The sequence below is a fragment of the Octopus sinensis genome, linkage group LG14 (genome assembly GCF_006345805.1).
Source record: "Octopus sinensis linkage group LG14, ASM634580v1, whole genome shotgun sequence".
Taxonomy (NCBI): domain Eukaryota; kingdom Metazoa; phylum Mollusca; class Cephalopoda; order Octopoda; family Octopodidae; genus Octopus; species Octopus sinensis.
Genome location: NC_043010.1, coordinates 30,236,044 through 30,258,131, shown reverse-complemented (window position 1 = coordinate 30,258,131; position 22,088 = coordinate 30,236,044). Strand labels below are relative to the sequence as shown.

Below are 22,088 nucleotides of genomic sequence, written 5' to 3'. Positions count from 1 at the left end.
AGGGAGTGTAAGGAAATCAACGTCGTAAAGCGTTGTCAAGGAGACCAGCGTTCTTTTAGAACAACGACTTCATGGCTTGAAGTCACCAAAACAGAAATGGCTAAGAAAGCCCGAATTGGCATCTATAAGGGAAGTAACTCTCTAAAAATGCTTATATAGTTATTTCCCTTACAAACCCGAGCAACGCCGGGCGATACTGCTAGTATATATATATATACACGATTGTTTATGGCCGGTCATAGAGTTACCATTGATTTCGTACTTATAAAGCGTTTAGCTACATAGGCGATTCGTCAGACTCAACTGGTGTGAGGAAAACATCCGGGTCAGTCAGTTAGTTTTGTAAACAAAAAAAAAAAAGATATACGGACCGAACCCTGCAGTTAGATTTTCGTTCAGAACGGGGTTATCCCCTTTACATCAGTTCCAGCTGTGACGGTTTACGGAGCCTGTGATTCGGCAAATGGGGAATTTTAAGCTTGTTATGGGAAACGCTTCTGACGAAGGCATTGACTAGACACTTCTTTTCTGGAGTTTACAAAGGCCTCCAGATTAAGCGAGTTTTTCAGGACTCTTGCACTTTCGGTCAAACTAAGCTTGCATCTTTTGCTCCCGTGGGATATGGCCCCGATTATTCAAGGATTGTCCATTTAATTACGCATGATGTGTCTTCTTTTTTTAAACCCAGAGGTAGCTGGCCATGAACGTGCTTTAAAAGTGCAAAACTAATGGTCATTCTCTGACCGCCCATAAAAAACATATATATTACTAGTCTAATGCTTTAGAGCGTGTTTCTTTTTCGGATATATGAACTACTGACGATTTATATATATAAATATATATATATATATATATATATATATATATATATATATATATATATATGCATTATACGTATGCATGCATGTGTATGTATGTGAGTGTGTGTGTGTGTGTGTTTGTGTGTGTGTGTATTTGTGTGTGTGTGTGTGTGGTGTGTGCAGAGTGTCTATAAATCATAAGTTACTTAATTTGAAAAATTAAGAAAAAAAGTGAATTATAAAGATAACTCATCAAAGTTTATTGGAAACATCAGAACACTTCTACGTGGACTTCATTATTTACAAAGAAGTTGATAAAGTTGATCTCCGCTTTAATGGATGCAATAAAGTATATATTAAAATACATTATGATATTTATCCCATTCGATTTAAACAGACACTATCTTTCACTCTTCCTACAGGAAAGCAGTAAAACAATGACTGGCTCCCTTGGAAACCTATAACATGCGACACTATTTTCACGTGAATGTCTGATGGAAAATGAATAAAAAAATAAACACGCAAGCTGATGGATTCGAATTGAAGTTCTGACAAAGTGTACGTTGATTTTTACGAAATCTAGGATCAATAAGATGACAATAGGTTAGTAGTTAATCGATTTAGTTCAACGCCTATTAATCTATATTTTTCCTAATGTGCTTGACATGATGAATATGTACTTGAGGTGAGATTCGACAAAATATGAAAACAATATCTGTTCATTCACTGGAAATATTGTGTATAAAATGCTAATTTTTATGACGACTAACGAGGGATTCGTTGCTTGAGCTGAAACAGAATCTAAATTACATCCAATTTTTAAAAAGAGTTAATTGATGTGGCTTCATGGTTAGGGTGTTATACTCATGATCTTGCGATCGTGGTTTCGATTCCTGGGTTGGGCGGCGAGTTGTGATCTTGAACAAAATACTTCGTTTTATGTTGCTCCAGTTCAGTCAGCTATAAATGAGTAATTCTGTGACGGAATGGCACTCCATTTCGGGAGAATATTGTAATGTCGATCAGTTGTACGCCATGAAAACCGGATGACTGACTTGAAGAGTCTTAAGACTCGAGGCAGTTATTGCCCAGTGATTGATGATGGTGATTTTGATAAAGGGAAAACACGTATCGGATAATGCAAAGTAACCTAGGTTACACTGAAGTACAGCAAACCTTTATGAGTGAGTATGGCTAGGTAACATGTAGCACGCTATTGTAGCCGTGAGCAGAGATAGACACCTTCTTGGCCAACTTACTCTTAAACCAGCGAAACAACTAGGATGTGATTACTGGAACAAGAGAGAGTTACACCAGTATCTAGCCAGTACCTATTTACAGCTGAGTAAACTAGAGTAACATGAAATGAAGTGCCTTGCTCAAAGATGCAGCGCGCTTCTCGGTCCAGAAATTAAAACTACCACCTTATGGTCATGAACCGAACATACCTAACGCTTTCACAAGGCGCATAATGTGTAAAAGAAAAGACAAAAGACGAAATGTCTTTGATAATAGATATACTGCTCAACTGGAACTTAGGTTGGCGTGAAACGACGATACCAACAGATAACTTAGTTGATGTCGTCTGAAGTGACTGATCAAATGATATGAAACTTCTGAAAATATGGGGTTCAGTAAATATGGACTCCATTTTGTTTTTTATCGCGTTAGTTAAATATATCCAAAGGAAAAAACAGAATCCAACATTAATTGTTCATAATTAAGGCTCGAGGCCAGCAATTCTTAGGGTAGGGTTTAATCGATATCATCAATCCCACTTCTTAACTGGTATTTATTTCACTGACCACGAAAGACAGAAAGGCAAAGAAGACCTAGGTGGGATTCGACACCAGCGCAGAAACACCAATTTTTGCTTTTCATCCTTTCGAGGTCGCTAATAAAGTACCGCTAATAAAGTACCGGTATTGAATAAGACCTCCTCGAATTTGTTGGCCTTGTACCTATATTATAAATAATTTATAAATAAGAAATCATTATCATTATTATTCTTGCTGGCCTTGTTTCTATAGTAGAAAAGATTATTATTGTTGTTAAGGCGGTGAGTTAGCGCAATCGTTAATACACCGGGAAAATGCTTAGTGGCATTTCGTCCGTCCTTACGTTCTGAGTTCAAATTCCTCCGAGGTCGACTTGCCTTTCATTCTTTCGGGGTTGCTGAAATAAGAACCAATTACGCACTGGGATCGATGTAATCGACTAGCCCCTCCCCCAAAATTTCAGGCCTTGTGTCTATAGTAGAAAAAATTATTGTTGTTGTTGTTAAGGATTATTATCATTGTCATATCTTTTCTTTTCCCAGGTTACCGATATTACGTCTCAGCTCCTTCTTGCAGTTTAGAGACTCAACACGTTTCTCAACACATATACTGGTTCTGAGTATTACTGCTAGCTTTCTACTTCCTTTACTATTTTCAGCTTTTCATGCCAGATCATTGCTTTATTTGAGATGATCACGATAGGTATCACACATACGCTTGAAGCTTTCTCGAGGCATTTTACTTCTAATGCTAGGTCTTGGCACTCTCGACTTACTTGTTCCCTGTTTTCCCAATATTCTGATTTGCAGGTTTTGCTACATCGATGAAGGTCCATTCTTTGTACTCCTTCCGTGGAAATGTGATACTTAGTCAGTTATACTGCAAATTCTTATCCGTGTAGATCAGCATATTACACGTGAGTTTCACCTGAATATTCTCTGCTACGTGCAAAGGTTGGCTCTCGTACCATTTGTTGGGACTTTCTAGCCAAAACTTTCTGCACAACTACCAGTATACTTGCAATGTCACTTGGTCATAGTGGTTTTAAACTTCTAATGATAAGCATCCACTAATGTCTCAATGATTTTTGATAAAGCAGCAGAAACAAAATTTCTTTCCAGTTGATGATCGTTTCTTCATTAGCTCTTATTTTGTATTTCAAGACGGTCTCATTATTATCATTAATCACCTCATCCGGAGCAGCCTACAACATTCTTTCGTAATTATCTCGACGATAAGCATGCAAGGACTTGATCGACTCGTAACTCTATCCTCTTTTCCAACCAATCTTTTTCTACTTTCTTTCCTAGGTAGGTAAAGCTTAGCTACGTTACTTGTAATATGAAGGTACCGATACATGGCCATTATTTTCCGAGTTTTTGTGACTATGCCGACCAATTCTTTCTTTGTCCATTTCACAATTCCCGTGCAGTAGCATACCAAGCGTTGATGTCACTGATCAGGTTTCCTCCTTTCAGATTCGATCGAAACTACTTTTTTATTCTTCTAGTATATTCAGAAGAAATTTTCTCCTTCCTCTTGGTGTTCATAATCTGGCCCAATTGTTAAATAACAAAATACTTGTAACATTCTCCGTTCACTTCTCCTATACGATTATTATCTGTAAGTTCTACTCCACTGCTGTTTAGTTTCGCCCTATCTCTAGTTTAACAACAGCTCGTTGATCTAGACCAAATGCCATCTAGATGTCTGTTATGGAAGGTTTCCGACCCCACTCCACCTTATGTGAATAAAAGTGAACTGACACATTATAAAATGAAGAACTGTCAGCAATTTAGGGTAAGCAGTTCACTGTGATCCGTTGGCAGAGAGCGTTTAACCTCGTGTAACAGTAATCATAGCGCGTCGTGTGAATACTTTTTCCCCCTGCTTCGTTAAATTCATTAAATCCAACATCAGGATATAAAAGGGGCGACTAGTTGTTCCAAGCTTGTGATGGCCGTTTATAATTTTTTTTAGTACAGAACCAAAGAAAAAAAATCATTTTAACATGAAAGACTTATTGCTCTCCGTGGTGCAGTTGCATCAACAACAGCTGCAACAACAACAAAACCATGTTATATTCCAAAGATGCATAAGGTAAGAGCAACTCTAAATAGTCTGCTAAAAATGATATAAAGTGGAACTGGTCTGAAAATTGTCAGGTGTTCGACGAAATTAAGAAAATATTAACATCTGATTTGTCCTTAGTGCATTTCGATCCTGCAGTGGAGAATATAGTAGCTTTAGATGCCTTTAAGTATGGTATAGGAACAGTAATGCTACATAAATATAAAGATGGTAACATGAAGTTGGTGGTTCATGCCTCGCGTTCTCTGATATCAACATAAAAAAAATTATAGCCAAATCGAAAAAGAGGCTTTAGCGATTATCTTTGGCGTAAAAAATTTCCCAGATTTTTACACGGTAGAAATTTTTGACTATAGACTGATCATTATACGTTATTACTCATATATAGGTCGAAAAAAAGATTCCCTACCCATACTCCTAATAGATTGCAACGCTGGAGTACTATATCATTAAACTATGATTTTAAGATGGAGTATATACCATATAAAAAATTAGGACACACTGATTGTTCATCAAGACTGATTTCTAAAAATGCTGTGATTGCTGCATTGCGAGCGGAAAAGGAAATTTAAAATGTTTTGTGTAATGTCATACGTGAACAGCCAGTCACATTACAATACATAAAATTAAAATCGGAAAATGATAAATTCATTTAAAAAAATGAAGGAAATGCTGAAAGTTAAAAGATGAAAATATGTGCAACACAAATGTGAACCCATTTTCAATATGTCACAATGTGTTGATGTACGCACAAAGAGTCGTAGTGCTCGTCAGTCACACTACAGAAGCGATTACTAAAGGAATTTCACATTGGTCACTCGGGGATTTCGAGAATGAAATCGTTAATGAGAAGTTATTAACGGTGACATTGAAGAACTAGTGAAAGCATGCAGAGGGTGTACCCTAGCTGCAAAAGCACCTAACACTAAATGGCAACCATGGCCAAAAACAGATGTTCCATAGGCCAGACTGCATGTCGATCACACAGGTCCACTCAAAGGATCATATTACTTTGTAGTGGACAGTATTTCAAAGTGGCCTGAAGTGTATAAGTGTAAAAAGCTGTAGGTTTTTTACAGGATCTGTTCGCCAGAAGTGGTATTCCTGATACTATTTTGTCTGATAACGGAACTCAATTTACTTCAGACGAGTTCAGAAAATTTTGTAAAATATTCGTTATCGAACATGTCACCACTCTGCCGTATCATCCTATGTCAAACAGACAAGCGGAATTCTAAAAGAGAGGATCCTAAAAAAGGTGAACAATGAAGTAAAGGACGACCTCGCACTTCAACAATTTCTAAGAGTGTACCGAGTAACACTTAATCCGAATACTCCGTCTGGAATGTCACCCGCAGAGTTGATATTTGCAAGAAAGATCAGATCCGTTTTTCATAAGTCGATACCAAGTGAAAATAGAAAAAAAGGCGAACAACAAAAATACTTCAAAATTCTTCAAGTTAAGTGACAAAGTTTTTTTTTAAACATATAGATATAGTAAAGAAAGCTGGGAGGACAGTGTAATTTTTAAACAAATGGGAAGAATGTAATTCCTGGTAAAAAGAAAAATATGTCAAACATAAAAGACATATTAACCAACTTAAAAAAAAAACACGGAAAAACAGTCACGAGAAATGAAATCCCCATGGAAGTATTGTACGACACATTTGAGGCATCAACTCCCAAACAATTTGAAACTAAACATTCTAGCACCAGAAAACGGAAAAGAACGGAAACACTGGAATTGAACCCTAAGCGTAAGAGATATTAAAACCCTGAGCGGACTTTAATTCTCAAAAGGGGAGACGTTGTGGAAGGGGAGACTAATTCTAAAAAGGGGAGATGTCGTGGAAGGATTCCGAACCCCACCCATCCATGTGACTAAAAGTGGATTGACACATTGCTATAAAATAGAGAACTGTCAGCAATTTAGGGTAAGCAGTTCACTGTGAGTCGTTGGCAGAGAGCGTTTAACCTCGTGTAACAGAAATCGTAGGGCATCACGTGAATACTTTTCCCCTTGTTGCGTTGTTTATCCAATACCAGGATATAAAAATATATGAGAAAGTTCGTACGGTCTGAATTAGGGAGTCCAGTTCATTTCTGTTAGCTCCGTAATGCTTCAAATTGTCCCATGAGTACCAGGTGGTTAATTGGTCTCATATTTTTTTGCAGTTTGTAACCAGCTCTCATTTTCTTCAACAGAATAGGTTTAAAAACAAAAGATGAATGTGGGTAGGAATAAAATCAAAAGATGCCTATACCTGAAACTAAGCCAACTGTTTAGAACGGATCAGAAACTGTTCTACGAGTCTCTAAATGAAGGAAACAGAGAGGCGGCAGAGTTATCTGATCCTACAAAAGCAACATCGTTTTTGAGCAGAATCGTTAGCACAACGGACAAAATGCTTAGAAGCATTTTGTTTGTCTTTATGCTCTGAGTTCAAATTCCGCCGAGGTCCTTTCGGGTTTGATAAAATAAATATCACTTTAGTACTGGGGTCGATGTAATCGACTTACCCCTCAACCCGAAATTGTTGACCTTGTGCCAAAATTTGAATCCTTTATTATTATTACTATTAAGGTGGCGAGCTGGCATTATTTCTAACGCGTCGGACAAGATCCTTAGCGGCATTTCTTTATGGATCTTGACGTTCTAAATTCAAATTCCGCCGAGGTCGACTGTCTGTTTCATCTTTTCGGTGTCAATAAAAGAAGTACCAGATAAACACTAGGGTCAATATAATTGACAAGCACCCTCTACACAATTCTAGACCTCGTGCCTATAGTAGAAAGCATTATTAATATTATGAGAGAATTCAGGCGGGGAACTGGCAGAATCGTTAACGCACCAGGGAAAATGCTTAGCGGTATTTCGTCTGTCTGCATGTTCTGAGTTCAAGCCGAGGTTGTCTTTGCCTTTCATCTTTTCGGGGGTCGATAAATTAAGTACCATTTGAACATTTGGATCGATGTAATCGACTAGCACCCTCTCAAAAAGTTCCTGGCCTTGTGCCAAAATTTGAAACCAATGTTATGAGAGACTTAATGCGGCGAGCTGGCAGAATAGTTAGCATGCCGAGTGAAATGCTTGGCAACATTTAGTCCGTCCTTACGTTCTGAGTTTAAATTCCACCGAGGTCGACTTTACCTTTCATCTCTTTTAGGGTCGATAAAGTAAGTACCAGTTGAACTCTGGGGGTCGATGTAATCAATTTACCTCACCTTCCCTGGTCTCGCTGGCCTTGTGCCAAAATTTGAAACCAATATTACAGAGAACTAAAGACTAATATTTAATTTGTTTTTTCTAATAAGAAAAAAAGCGTCAGTTATTTTAGAATTATATATATATATATATATATATATATATATATATATTATTTAGAAGGTACATATATATATATATTATTAGAAGGTATGTATAATCAAACATTACGTTGCTTTTATTTTACTTAAACCAAAAGTATTGAAAACTAACTTTGAAGTGGTTGGTGTTTGATTGAAATGAGAAGTGAGATAGTTAAACCTTTTCTAACATCTTTGTTTTTCAAATAAACATGGTTACTCGGATTGACTTTTGATAACTATAACACAATGGTACTTGTTCCAGTTAGTCATAGATAATTGCAGGGTGGGCGAGCTAAGTCTCCAAGATAGCAAAATCTGTATTAGCGGCTTGATGTGTAATTCAGACCAATTGTTTCTTGAGTCGCGAATTTCTAACAAGTTAAAACTTAGAAATGGATGAATTCAGCTATGCTGTTTTTCACACAAGCAGTTGCTGAGGGCCTATCAGGACAATTACGTACTCCACCCCCCATGACAATTACCCTCCATAAGACAATTCCCCCCGACGACAACTACCCCCTGGGACAGTTACCCCACTTGGTTAATTACCCCCTCTCCAATATATTAAGTAGTGTTTTAAATGATCATCTGTTGTCCTTGGGAAGGTTATTGTCCATGGATAGTAAATGTCTTAGACTCGCTGAGGGTGCCAAAAAATTCCTCAATTAAATATTGCTGAACATTAGTAAGTACCATCCTCAATCCTAAGACTCATAGGGCAGGTCACTTGGTTTCCGTGGCGTTTAAGATCACATTTCTTCTGAACAGGATGCAGGGTTGCTCATTTAAAGTTTAGTGGGCTGGGGCAACGTGACATGAAGTGTTTTACTCAAGAATACCACTCACTGCCTAGTCTGCGAGTAGTAACTACGATCTTGCGATCATGAGTACAACACCTTAACTACTTGGCCACTAGGCCAGGCGCCTTCACTACTAAACTTTAATCTTTTCATAATCTGCTGAATCTGAATCATATATGTTTTTATCGATTCCCAGGAACTGTGGGCAAGAATCATGTCTTGCAACTGTACATTTTTGGGGTTCAATTCCACTGCACGGCAACTTGAGCAAGTATCTTCTACTACAGTCTCAGGTCAGCCAAAACCTTGTCAGGGAAAATTGGCAGACAGAAACTATAGGAGCACCTGGGAAGGACTGTTTCTGATCTTAATCCATCGTTTATAACCGCCAGCTCATCTCTGTGTCTATTTAATTGCATCCGCTCTATGGAAGACATTTATAATAAGTCTGAGAATAACTCACTCCATTCTTTTCACTAGTTACACTGATCCTGGAAAGGGTTATACTCGCTGTATTTGCCCCTCTTAGACAGGTGAAAAAAAAAGGTTGGATTTCAAACCGAACCGTGGGTGACGAATCTGAATATTATATATAGTGTCTAGACAGACACGTCCCTATCTCATTTTGCTCCATCAGCCTTAAATGAAAAGAAACACAAACACGTATTGATATATGTGTGTTTACGGCAAACAGAATGTCTTTATGTGGATACAGAAAACATAAAACATCGATATGACGTGAGTCTATCTTTATCATCGACATCGACTTTGACTGTATCTGCACAAAAGCCACTTTGTCTAGAAACCTCAAACTCTTATTAAGTTCAGTACAGTTTTATCTATTATCGGAGGAAGAAATAGGATATATATTCAGTTGATATTGATTTTTAACATTGGCACAAGGCCGTATATGTTGTGGAAGCCTAAAGGCAATTGCATCGACCACAGACTGATACTTAATTATATCGATCCCGGTAGGAGGAAAACGAAGTTGAACTGGACTCAGAACTTAGATAAAACATACTAGTGAAATACCATAAGGCACTTTCTCCGATTTTTCGATTACTTATGTATATGAGAGTCAATAATAATAATCTGATCTTAACTGATTGGAAGTGTTATCATGTACATGTTTTGTCTTGCTATAAAAGATGGGCTACAGCAAATATTCTCAATACTACAGATTTAGTTTTCAGTTACTTCACGACAGAGAGACTGAGTGAGTGAGTGAGAGAGAAAGAGATAGATAAATAGAAAGATAAATAGATAGATAGATAGATAGATAGATAGATAGATAGATAGATAGATAGATAGATAGATAGATAGATAGATAGATAGATAGATAGATAGATAGATAGATAGATAGATAGATAGATAGATAGATAGATAGACAGACATTGATTAGGATAGATCCATAGGCTAAATATATATATATATATATATAATATATATATATATATATATCTTTAGTCCGATTAACGATTATGGATTAAAATTTTATTGACTCGGAGACTTACCTTTGAGTTCTGTATTCTAAGTGGGCCGACATAACGTCATTTATCCTGTCACCCCTTTATATATATATATTATATGTGTGTGTGTGTGTGTGTGTGTGTGTGTGTGTGTGTGTGTGTGTGTGTGTGTGTGTGTGTGTTTGTGAGACGGGCTTCTTTCTGTTTCCGTCTACCAACATACACAAAACGCACATGCACACACATTCACACCACCCAGATAAATCCAACATACACGGACACACACAGACCCATTTACACACATCACAATAAACTCTGGGACCAATCAAAAACGGCACCCACACACAAACACAGACACATGTATATATACACACACACAGAAACGTGCACAGAGACACACACTCACACCATTCTGAATTCTAAGACTAGTCCCCAAAACCACTGAACCATGACAGACTAGCCCAGAAACAAAAAATCCTTTTGATTCCACATTGCTCATCCTTCCCCCACCCCAACCAAGCTCCCACACTGTCCTTTAAAATAGAAAACAATCCTTAGCTACAAACAAAATAAAAAATGCAAGGAAAACAGGTTGGTTCATCTCAAATTCTTTGTAAACTCTTAAATATATCTCCTTCTGTGTGTGTGTATATATATATATATATATATATATATATATATATATATATATATACTACCAAAGAAACATGATTTTTATTGAACTCCTAATACTTTTTGTTGAATAATTTCTTAAATATTTTCTTGTAAACTGTTTTTAACATTTTTTTATTATTATCAAAGAATGTATATATGTATTTTAATACTTTTGTGACATCCATTACTTAACACAGCAAAGCTTATACAAAGCTTTACATTTTACTTCTGACAAGCTTTTTCTAAAAAAGTAAAACCGGTCAAGTGAATAAACATATTTAAAATTCCATTTTCAAACCTTCTTTCAAATATATTTCCACTCGTGCGATACCTTACAACTTCACTTTAACTCAGTCACAATTAGTGATGATTATATGTATATATATATATATATATGAAGAAAGATTTTTAAAAATCTTTCTGCTTAAAGAAATTACTGACGTTCTCTTATATGTATTTTTGGTGTAAGCGTGGAGGCGCAATGGCCCAGTGGTTAGGGCAGCGGACTCGCGGTCTTAGGATCGCGGTTTCTATTCCCAGACCGGGCGTTGTGATTGTTTATTGAGCGAAAACACCTAAAGCTCCACGAGGCTCCGGCAGGGATTGTGGTGATCCCTGGTGTACTCTTTCACCACAACTTTCTCTCACTCTTACTTCCTGTTTCTGTTGTACCTGTTTTTCAAAGGGCCGGCCTTGTCACTCTCTGTGTCACGCTGAATATCCCCGAGAACTACGTTAAGGGTACACGTGTCTGTGGAGTGCTCAGCCACTTACACGTTAATTTCACGAGCAGGCTGTTCTGTTGATCGGATCAACCGGAACCCTCGTCGTCGGAACCGACGGAGTGCTTCCATTTGGTGTAAGCTCTTTTGTTGTCTAGCTTTTCAAGCACACGTGTTTTGTTTCATATTTGGGAAAAAAAGGTGAACTTTACACAATTCATTTCATTAATAAATAACGTTCATGAATCGATCTACTTCTCAATGGAAATGAATGAAAGGGAACTCCCTTTTCTAGGCGATAATTAGAGAAAAGGACTCTACTGCAAGGAGTCAGACACACACCAATATTTAGTTTTCAGATCTTGCCATCCTTCCGACAAGAAAAGATAATATCCCTCAACATGACAAGACATATATACTCAATAGTTACAGACGCAAATAGACGAGAGAAACGACTAGTAGAATTTTAAAAAGTTCTTTTAAAAGCAGAAATACGCTAAAATGTTAAGAAATCAAACTATAACCAATTCAAAAGAAATACTAATCTCTTCCTTGGGAGGAACACTCAAACTAAAGGTGAAAAGAAAACTATAAATATAAATATATTCTATTTGTATTCACCCATAATCCAAGGAACCACGAAATCCTACATTCAACCAAACGATACTTTCCAATTCCACATCGATCATCGAATTTCCGATAAATAATTAACTAATTAAAGAATCATAAATCAACAGTCGAAGGCAACCACCAAACCTCAAAAGACTCCAAGCAAAGTTGAGATTCACTTCGGAGAAAGAAATAACGTATGTAATAAACTGTGGAGACACATTCATTGTGGAATATTTGAACAAGGAGCAACCAAAAATTCAAAAATGGAAAGGAATTGTAAGTGAATACAAGCATGAATTGAAATACAAAACCCCGCTCTCTACTGGGACCCATGCCCCCAGTACAACGAGAATTATATTCGAGAAACTAACCAACTGTGTGAATGTGCACAAGCAATAAATTAAAGATTCATCTTTTGGAAATGTTCCATGTAGTAAGCATCTAGACAAATGGAGAATTCAAATTATTTCTTTTGTACAAAATAATAGATGAAAATGATCAACTACGAAAGGCAGAAGAAGAATACTTTGTAAGAAATTTAAGAAACTAAACCAGAACTAGTCAATATCATTACCAAAAACTAATTCCTCTATACGGAATGACTGAGAACACTTACTTTTTGAACAGTTGAAAACGAAGCCAATTACGCACAATACAGACTGCACGGAAACTTCTTCCCCAAACGCATTATTTTTTTAAAAACAGTTAATAACTTCAAAAAGAAAATCCTCCTTTATGTATTGTGATTGCATATAGTGCACGAAAAGTAAGAAAGCATAAAAAATTCAGTTGGTGCAACAGCTCCAGCCATAGATCGTAATACGCAGTTAAACTTCGTGAGTTGTATATATTTCCGTAAACGTACAACTTTCTGTATTTGTTATGGCCGTGTGTTAAGTGTGCGAGTGCATATGTTTGTAAGTGTTTATAGTTGTATTGTGTGTGTGATCGTATGTGATGTTTGGTGTCGTGTGCATATACATGTTTGTAGTCATGTATGTGTGGAAGCGTGTGGCTTAGTGGTTAGGATATCAGCATCATGATCGTAAGATTGTGGTTTCGATTCCTGGACCGGGCGACGCATTGTGTTCTTGAGCAAAACACTTCATTTCACGTTGTTCCAGTCCACTCAGCTGGCAAAAATGAGTAACTCTGCGATGAGCTGGCGTCCCGTCCAGCTAGGAACACACACGCCATAGAAACCGGGAAACCGGCCCCATGAGTCTGGCTAGGTTTTAAAAGGGCGCATTTATTTATTATTTTAGTCATGTATGTATGTATGTATGTATGTATGTATGTATGTATGTATGTATGTAAGTATGTATGCATGTATGTATGTATGTATTCATGTATATATGTTTGCTTATTTGTTCTATCATTTCCTAGTCAACGGTTATCGTGTGAAGACTGGCCTGTAATTGATGTGTTTCGATGATAAACATAGAGTAATAAAATTATACTTACTTCCAATGGCCACAGTATTATCGACCCTACTTCTGTTGTATCTAGTACTGTTATACTCAGGAGTTATTCCTTTCCGAGTAATTTTCTGAGTAGTTTTCTGAGTACTGGTGTACTTAACACTGTCATTAGTGAAAACAATCCAAGGCCCCGTAACTACTGGGTTAGTGCTGTCTTGTCTGTTATTTTGGTCATCTGTTCCATGGGAGGCATCTGTTTTTATATGGAAATCTGGCTTGGTGACTTTCACTGCGTCAGTTGTTTCTCTTTCAATGTTACTAGTTATCCCCGCGTTTTGAGTATATTCTGTTTTCGCTGTGATAGAAGTTGTTTCCGGTTGTGTATCTTCTTCTGTTGTTATTTCGCTTGTTGTTGTTACAGATGTTGTAATTAGGTTTTCTGAAAGAAAAAAAAGAACAGAACGAATCTTTTCATAACTATTGTCATAGTCTTTCTTTTGGAATCACAAGTTTACTCGTTTTAGAGTCACAAGTTTATAAGTTGGAAGATTTAACAATTTCATTATATATATATATATATATCTTTATATATAAAAGAGAGGTTGTGTGCTGTCTGTCTCCTACGATTTAGATTCCTAACTACTCCCACATTTTGCGATGCAGTTGAACCAAAACCGGGTATCTTATAGTCGTGATTCATATCGAGCCCTTCTGGGTATTAGCGCGCGTCTACGATGAGTCTACGATTTAAAAAAAAAATTACCATAAATTTTTCCCATTTTTAATGCATTTTTGGCATATATAAGGGAAGTAACTCTCTAAAAATGTATTATTAAATCTCAGAACGTAAAAAGCTACAGTAACACCCCTCCCCTTTGCGGTTAGCCATATTGAGATGGCTATTATACTTTACATCTCTAAAAATGCTTATATAGTTATTTCCCTTACAAACCCGAGCAACGCCGGGCAATACTGCTAGTATATGTATATATATATATATATATATATATATACAACAATAATAAATCTCTGGGCGAGATATAAACAGTAACTGCTCTATAACATAAGAGGGATCAGCCATCTGAATGTGGCTAGGGTCAGGGCGGGGTGGTGGGGTTGTTACTGATGCATTTAGCCCCAGGCGAACATCGACGTCACCAGAAGAGCTGACACCATCTCGGTGTCCTTGCCAGCCAGCAAAGGGAGATCAGCCTCCCCGAAGATACGGATACTACACACGGACCGTTTCGAGGTTATTGCCTCTTGTCAACGTATGGTAAGCACCGCTCTTCGTTAAGGGACTTCCTCTACCGGCTGGATATATATAGATTTTCACAGTAACCACAGTCACTGCGTAGAAAATCTGTTCGAAAACAATAATAAATCTCTGGGCGAGATATAAACAGTAACTGCTCTATAACATAAGAGGGATCAGCCATCTGAATGTGGCTAGGGTCAGGGCGGGGTGGTGGGGTGTTACTGATGCATTTAGCCCCAGGCGAACATCGACGTCCCTGACCCTAGCCACATTCAGATGGCTGATCCCTTTTATGTTATAGAGCAGTTACTGTTTATATCTCGCCCAGAGATTTATTATTGTTTTCGAGCATATTTTCTACGCCAGTGACTGTGGTTACTGTGAAAATCTATATATATCCAGCCGGTAGAGGAAGTCCCTCAACGAAGAGCGGTGCTTACTATACGTTGACAAGAGGCAATAACCTCGAAACCGGTCCGTGTGTAGTATCCGTATCTTCGGGGAGGCTGATTCCCCTTTGCTGGCTGGCAAGGACACCGAATGGTGTCAGCTCTTCTGGTGACGTCGATGTTCGCCTGGGGCTAAATGCATCAGTAACACCCCCACCACCCCGCCCTGACCCTAGCCACATTCAGATGGCTGATCCCTCTTATGTTATATATATATATATATATATATATATATATAAAGCAACTTTTTTCATTGAAAAATACAAAACGCGTCTGAATAAGCACGCATAACCAATTTTTATATTTTTACATATTACATCACTGTACATAAATCCCCCACTAAACAAGGCCCCCTTTTTTCTTTTAAACCTGTCTCCCTTCTGTACACATATTTTTCCCCACCCAAAACCTAAACACTTATCTCCCTTACAGACAACAATAACAATAATAACAACCAATTACCTCCCTTTACTTGTCAACTTGTAAAATCATTCAGTCGTGAATCCCATTATAAACAACATGAACCCATTTTCTTCTTAAGAAAAAATATATTTTCATATAAATTAAACATTGTATCATGAATAGCGATTGCGAAACCGGTCGATACATTAAAAATTATACTATAACCATGTAAGTGTGCGTATTTTCCGTTTTTATTTTTCTTAATATATATATATAGTATATATATATAGATATATATATATATATATATATATATATATATATCCGTTCTTGGATCTACTAATTAAAAAAATTAACCTTAAAAATGAAACAGACATTTTTTACAAAGCCACAGACGCCAAACATACCTTTCTTTTTAATTCATGCCACCCAAGACACACTAAAACAAACATCCCCTTCAACCTTGCAAGAAGGATATGCACAATAGTGTCAGAACAAAATACCAGGAACTTTAGACTGCAAGAACTCAAAAACACCCTAATTGACAGACATTACCCAGCTCAACTCATAGAGGATGGGATCAGACGTGCAACAGAAATCAACATAGAAACTTTAAGAAAAGTTCAACACAACAACACCTTCCCCGAAAATACTACTTACATATCTACATACAACCCCAGAAACAAATAAGCCTTCACCATCATCACCCAGAATTACCGATACTTCATAAAAACCCCAAATTAAAGGAATTCTAAACATACACCAAATCATTAAAAGCTACAAACAGCCTAAATCACTTAAAAAGATTCTCACAAAGGCAAAATTGTCTTCTGAAATTACGGATGCAAAAGTAAAAAAATGTGGTAGATCGAACTGTGCAACATGCCCTAACCTGCTAGAAGGATCAGAATTCCTCTTTAAAGAGGGACAAAAATTCAAGATCAAATCTAACTTTACTTGTGCCTCTGAAAACATAATTTATGTCATAAAATGCTCGGGCTGCCACCAAGACTACGTGGGTTCCACGGGACTATCACTCAGGCGTAGATGCACACTGCATCGACAACAGATTGCATTCCCAGAATATAGAATGATATCTTTTAGTGAGCACATTGAGAAATGCGCAAAGCAACTACTGCCACATTTTTAATCTTCCATTTTACCAATGTGCTTTCGGATCATCAACACAAATGAGACTGAACAAGGAAACATTCTTCATTGAAAAGTAGAAACCCCCAGACTCAACCATCCGAACATACTGACACAGAGAAATTCACAAGGGAAAGGAAAAAAATTTTAAGCGATTATCTCCCTTACACCGGAAGAAATCACTCACTACCTCCCTTTATTTATAATCTCCTGAAAATAAACACAACGATAACTCCATGCAATATAAACATAACGTCACAAGAAATTTGAAAAGCTACACGCGAAACCGGTATTTCTTTTAATTTATGTCATTATAAGAAGGAAAAAATTTTTTTTAAATTTTCTAATATTCTTCAGACATATTGACGCAAATATAATATTTTTTAACATTCAAGCCTTCTGTCGTTTTTTCACTCTACTATTTTCTCTCTCTCTCTCTCTCTCTCTCTCTCTCTCTATATATATATATATATATATATATATTATATATATATATATATATATATATATATTACAAATATATATATATATTATACAAATAAGGTCATGTATGTATGTATGTATGCATGTATGTATGTATGTACGTATGTATGTATGTATTTATGTATGTATGTATGTGTGCATGTATGTATGTATGTATTTATGTATGTATGCATGCATGTATGTTTGTATTTATGTATGCATGTATGTATGTATGTATGTATGTATGTATGTATCTATCTATCTATCTATGCATGTATGTATTTGTGAGTGCAAATATGTGTATGAAGCCACGTGGTCAAGTGGTCAGGGTATTCGATTCATGATGATAAGTTTCATTTCCTAGATCGGGCGGTGTGTTGTCTCCTTGAGCAAAGTACTTTGTTTCATGTCGCTCCTGAAATATCAGGCCAGCCCATAAGTTCTGTCCGAATTTTGAATAAAACAAACAAGTGATCAAATGTTATATTTAATTGAAATTTAATCATCAATGTACGTTCCCTGGTTATCTATGACTTCCTTCCATCTATTTACAAGCTTTTTAATCCCATCAATGTAAAACTCTTTTGGTTTCAAAGCGAAGAACTCTGAAATGTCAGTTTCGACCTCTTCCTGGCTTGCGAAAGTTATGTCCCCCAAATGATTCTGTAAACTACGAAACAAATGGTAGTCTGAAGGAGCAAGGTCGGGAGAATAAGGTGGATGAGGAATTTTTCCCCAACCAAACTCTTCGATCTTCTGTGATGTGATCTTTGCAGTGTGGGGTCGTGCATTGCCCTAATGAAACATCACTCCTTTTCGATTCACTAAAGCGGGTCTTTTTTTCTTCAAAGCTTGGTTCAAACGTTCTAATTGCTGACAGTAGACTTGCGCATTGATTGTTGCATTAGGTGGTAACAATTCAAAGTGAATTACTCCTTTGCAATCCCACCAGATAGAGAGAAGAACCTTTTCCCCATGAAGTTTCCTTCTCGGTTGTGGTTGAGCTTTTTTTCCTTTTTACCAAGCCACTATTTACGACGTTTAACATTTCGATAGAAGATCCATTTTTCGTCACCAGTCACAAGTCTATCCAAAAAGAGAGAAATAAGTTTGCGAGAATGGAGAGAAGAGCAGATGTCAACTCGGGATTTGCGGTTGATTTCGGACAATTCATGAGGCACCCATTTTCCAGGTTTAGGAACTTTTCCAAGTTGTTGAAGATGACGATGAACTAAGGTTTGAACTAAGCTTTAATGCCAATTTTTCAATTGATTTTCTTCAAGTAATGGCTCAAGGAGCTTATCATCAACTGATTTTCTTCAAGTAATGGCTCAAGGAGCTTATCATCAAAATCAGCTGGACGCCCTGTTCGATCTTCATCTTCAAGGCTAAAATCTCCACTTCTGAATTTTGCAAACCATCTTCTGTAAGTTCTTTCATTCATACATTCTTCCCTATATACTGAGTGTATGTTTCGAGTTGCTTCGTTTGCAGAGTTTCCTTTTTTGTACTTATAAAGCATTATGTACCTCAAATGCTCTTTGGATATTTCCATGTTAGAAATGGTTTTAATCAAAGAAATTTTAATTCTTATTATCCTGCAAAATAATATTTAATTATTTTAAATGTAAACAAATGTATAAAAATAATTTTTAATTCTATTAGACTTCTAAAATACTATAAATATCATTCAATTTAAAACAAAAAAGATAAAATCGAACAGAACTTATGGGGTGATCTGATAAGCACCAGCTCTTACTTTCCAGCTGTGACATTCTGAATCTTCAGTTGGGTCAAGGGTATAGGGTGGGGAGGATGAAAGTTATCTTCTGCGACTATATAGGTACCTAAAACGGTGAGTGAAAACATTGTGTTACTACTAAGTCACTCTTCCGCCGGCTGGCTGGATGAAAGTGTATATATTTTACACACACATATATAGTGTATATATTTATGTGTGTGTATGGATGCGTACAGATAGATAGATAGTTTTATATATATATATACATACATATTTAAATACACCCAACACACACACACACACGAGTATACAGAGGGTGCTGAAAAGTTCGTAGCTGTGGGTAATAGAAAATACATGAAGATCAGTTAATTATGATTTTATTCAACATATTCCCTTCTCAGATTCACACTTATTGCAGCGGTGCTTCAGTTTTTCTAAGCCCAGTACAAGGACTTGGAAGGCTGAGCCTCTTACCAGGCCTTTCGTGATAGCCTTACAGACAAGAACCTTTCAGTACTCTCTCATATGTGTGTGTGCGTGCGCGCGCGTATGTGTATGTGTTTATGTGAGTGTGTGCACGTGTGTGTGAAAGCGCATGGCTCAGTGATTAGAGCGTCAGGCTGACAATCATGAGGTAGTGAGTTCGATTCGCGGACCGGGGTGTGTGTTGTGTTCTTGAGCAAGACACTTTATTTCACGATTGCTCCGGTTCATTCAGCTGTAGAAATAGGTTACGACGTCACTGGTGCGAAGCTATAACGGCCTTTGCTTTTCTCTTGGATAACATCGGTGGCATGGAGAGGAGAGGCTAGTATGCATGGGATACTGCAGGCCTTCCGCAAACAACCTTACCCGGACTTGTGCCTCAGAGGGGAACTTTCTAGGTGCAATCCCGTCGTCATTCATGACCGAAGGAGATCTTTACCCTATACACACACATACACACACTCGAGTAAGCATTAAAATGTAAAACAAGGTGAAAAAAATAGTACTCGAATACCGAAGGTAGAGTAATATTCTTTTTCATTAGAGCTTCAAAAACATCACAAAACTGCATATAGAAAAGCATCACATACAGAATGGAATCCACTCAGCCTTCATAACTGCCCGACGGGAACGTGAAACTGTGAATAACAGTTTTTTTTATATTTTTGCAGCTTTCATAAAAAAAGTGTGTGTGTGTGTGTGTGGAAGGTAGAAAAGTAACACACGAGTTGGTATGTGTAAGGAAAATAAGACTAGGTAGAAAATGCTAAAATAACTATATCATGAAGTACGTTTTATTATCGGTTTCTGTCTTTTAGACTTTTTCAACTAAGAGTAAAATAAGAAAAACAAATTGGAAAAAAATTAAGTGAAATGTTTTGTAGATATTTTCATAGTCTTTAAATAGGTAAATATTTCCATAGTCTTCAGATAGTCTGTCCCTCTCTATTACTTTGTGAATGCCTGGTAGGTAGGTAGGTATGTAGCTAGGTAGGTAGGTAGATAGCTAGGTAGATAGGTGGGTAGCTAGGTAGGTAGGTGGGTAGGTAGGTGGGTAGGTAGATAGGTGGGTGGTAAATTTAAAGGAATGAGCAACACACAATTACCATTTCTTGACAAAAGGGTAATTAAAAATAATACCATAATCACAACTGATATTTATAACAAAAGCACAGATACACACCAGTACCTAAATTTCAAATCATGCGACCCAACACACGCAAAACGCAATATCCCGTATTGCTTACCCAGGAAAATTTATACTATAGTAGATGATCCAAATATCAGGTACATACGACTTATAGAACTTAAAGGATTTCTACTCCCACTTATAGAAAATAGCGTACAACGAGCAAAAGAGACACCTATAGAATAACTGAGGGCAATACGAGAAAGATGAATCCCATCAACGGAACACAATACCATTTCTAGTAACACACAATCTGCGTCACCAAAACATTTTTAACATCATCACAACAAATTTGCCAAACATAAAACAAAATGAAAAATTAAAAAAACATAATATGCTCGACTGTTTTATCGATCTCTATAGAATGAAAGGCAATGTTGACCTCAGTAATATTTGAACTCATAACATAAAGATCTGGAAGATATGCCGCTAAACATTTTGTCCGACATAGTAACGACTCTGCCAGCTCACTGCTTTATGGAGATATAGAGATTGCGAATTCGATGCTTCGCTCTATAACAACATTCAACGATATGAAGAAGAAATAAATTACTTACTTGTTACAAGCCATTCGCAATAATTACTGCTTCGTAATAACTCAGTGTAGTAGGGGATCAATGTTACCTCCTTGCTCCACAGAATAGCAATCTACAGAAAGAAAATGAAACATAATATAAAAGAAAATATTTAAAAAATATATAAAACAAAATATACTGAACACAAAATATAAAACAAAAATATAAACTATAGATATGAAAACCAACAAATGTATGAAGATTTCAATTATTTTACTTGAGTATTTCATATATATATTATTAGGGTACCAGGGTATGAGTATTGTGTATTACTGATATACTTGGGAGGTGTATGATAATAATAGTTATTATATATTATTAGCGTATTGTTGTAATGTACATGGGTAATGAGGTTTTAGATGCATAATTATATTGTTTGTTTTGATGGGAATATATATATTTGTTTCAAATTACAAGGCCTGCAATTTCGAGGAAGGGGATAAGTCGATTACGTCAATTCAGGTACTAGACTGATATTGTTTTAACGACCCGGAAAGGCTGAAAGGCAAAGTCGACCTTGGTGGAATTTGGAGTCAAGAGTGATGAAATGTTGCTGAGCATTTTGTCTGACGTGCTAACGATTCTGCAAACTCGCCGCCCTCTTTGAATATGAAACCAGGTTAATCCACAAATAAAGAATATTGAATATTGAATAAAGAATCCGCTAATGCGGTGTTGA

At 36.8% G+C, this 22,088-nt stretch overlaps 1 protein-coding gene across 1 annotated transcript in view; it reads right to left on the bottom strand.

The window, feature by feature from the left end:
- The window catches only part of LOC118766054, a 96,891-nt gene extending 82,758 nt beyond the window's left edge, over positions 1-14,133 (bottom strand). Inside the window, exon 1 of the mRNA XM_036509208.1 lies at positions 13,742-14,133. The gene's annotated coding sequence lies outside the window, so the exon portion shown is untranslated. The remainder of the gene's footprint in view (positions 1-13,741) is intronic.
- Positions 14,134-22,088: the final 7,955 nt, after the last annotated feature.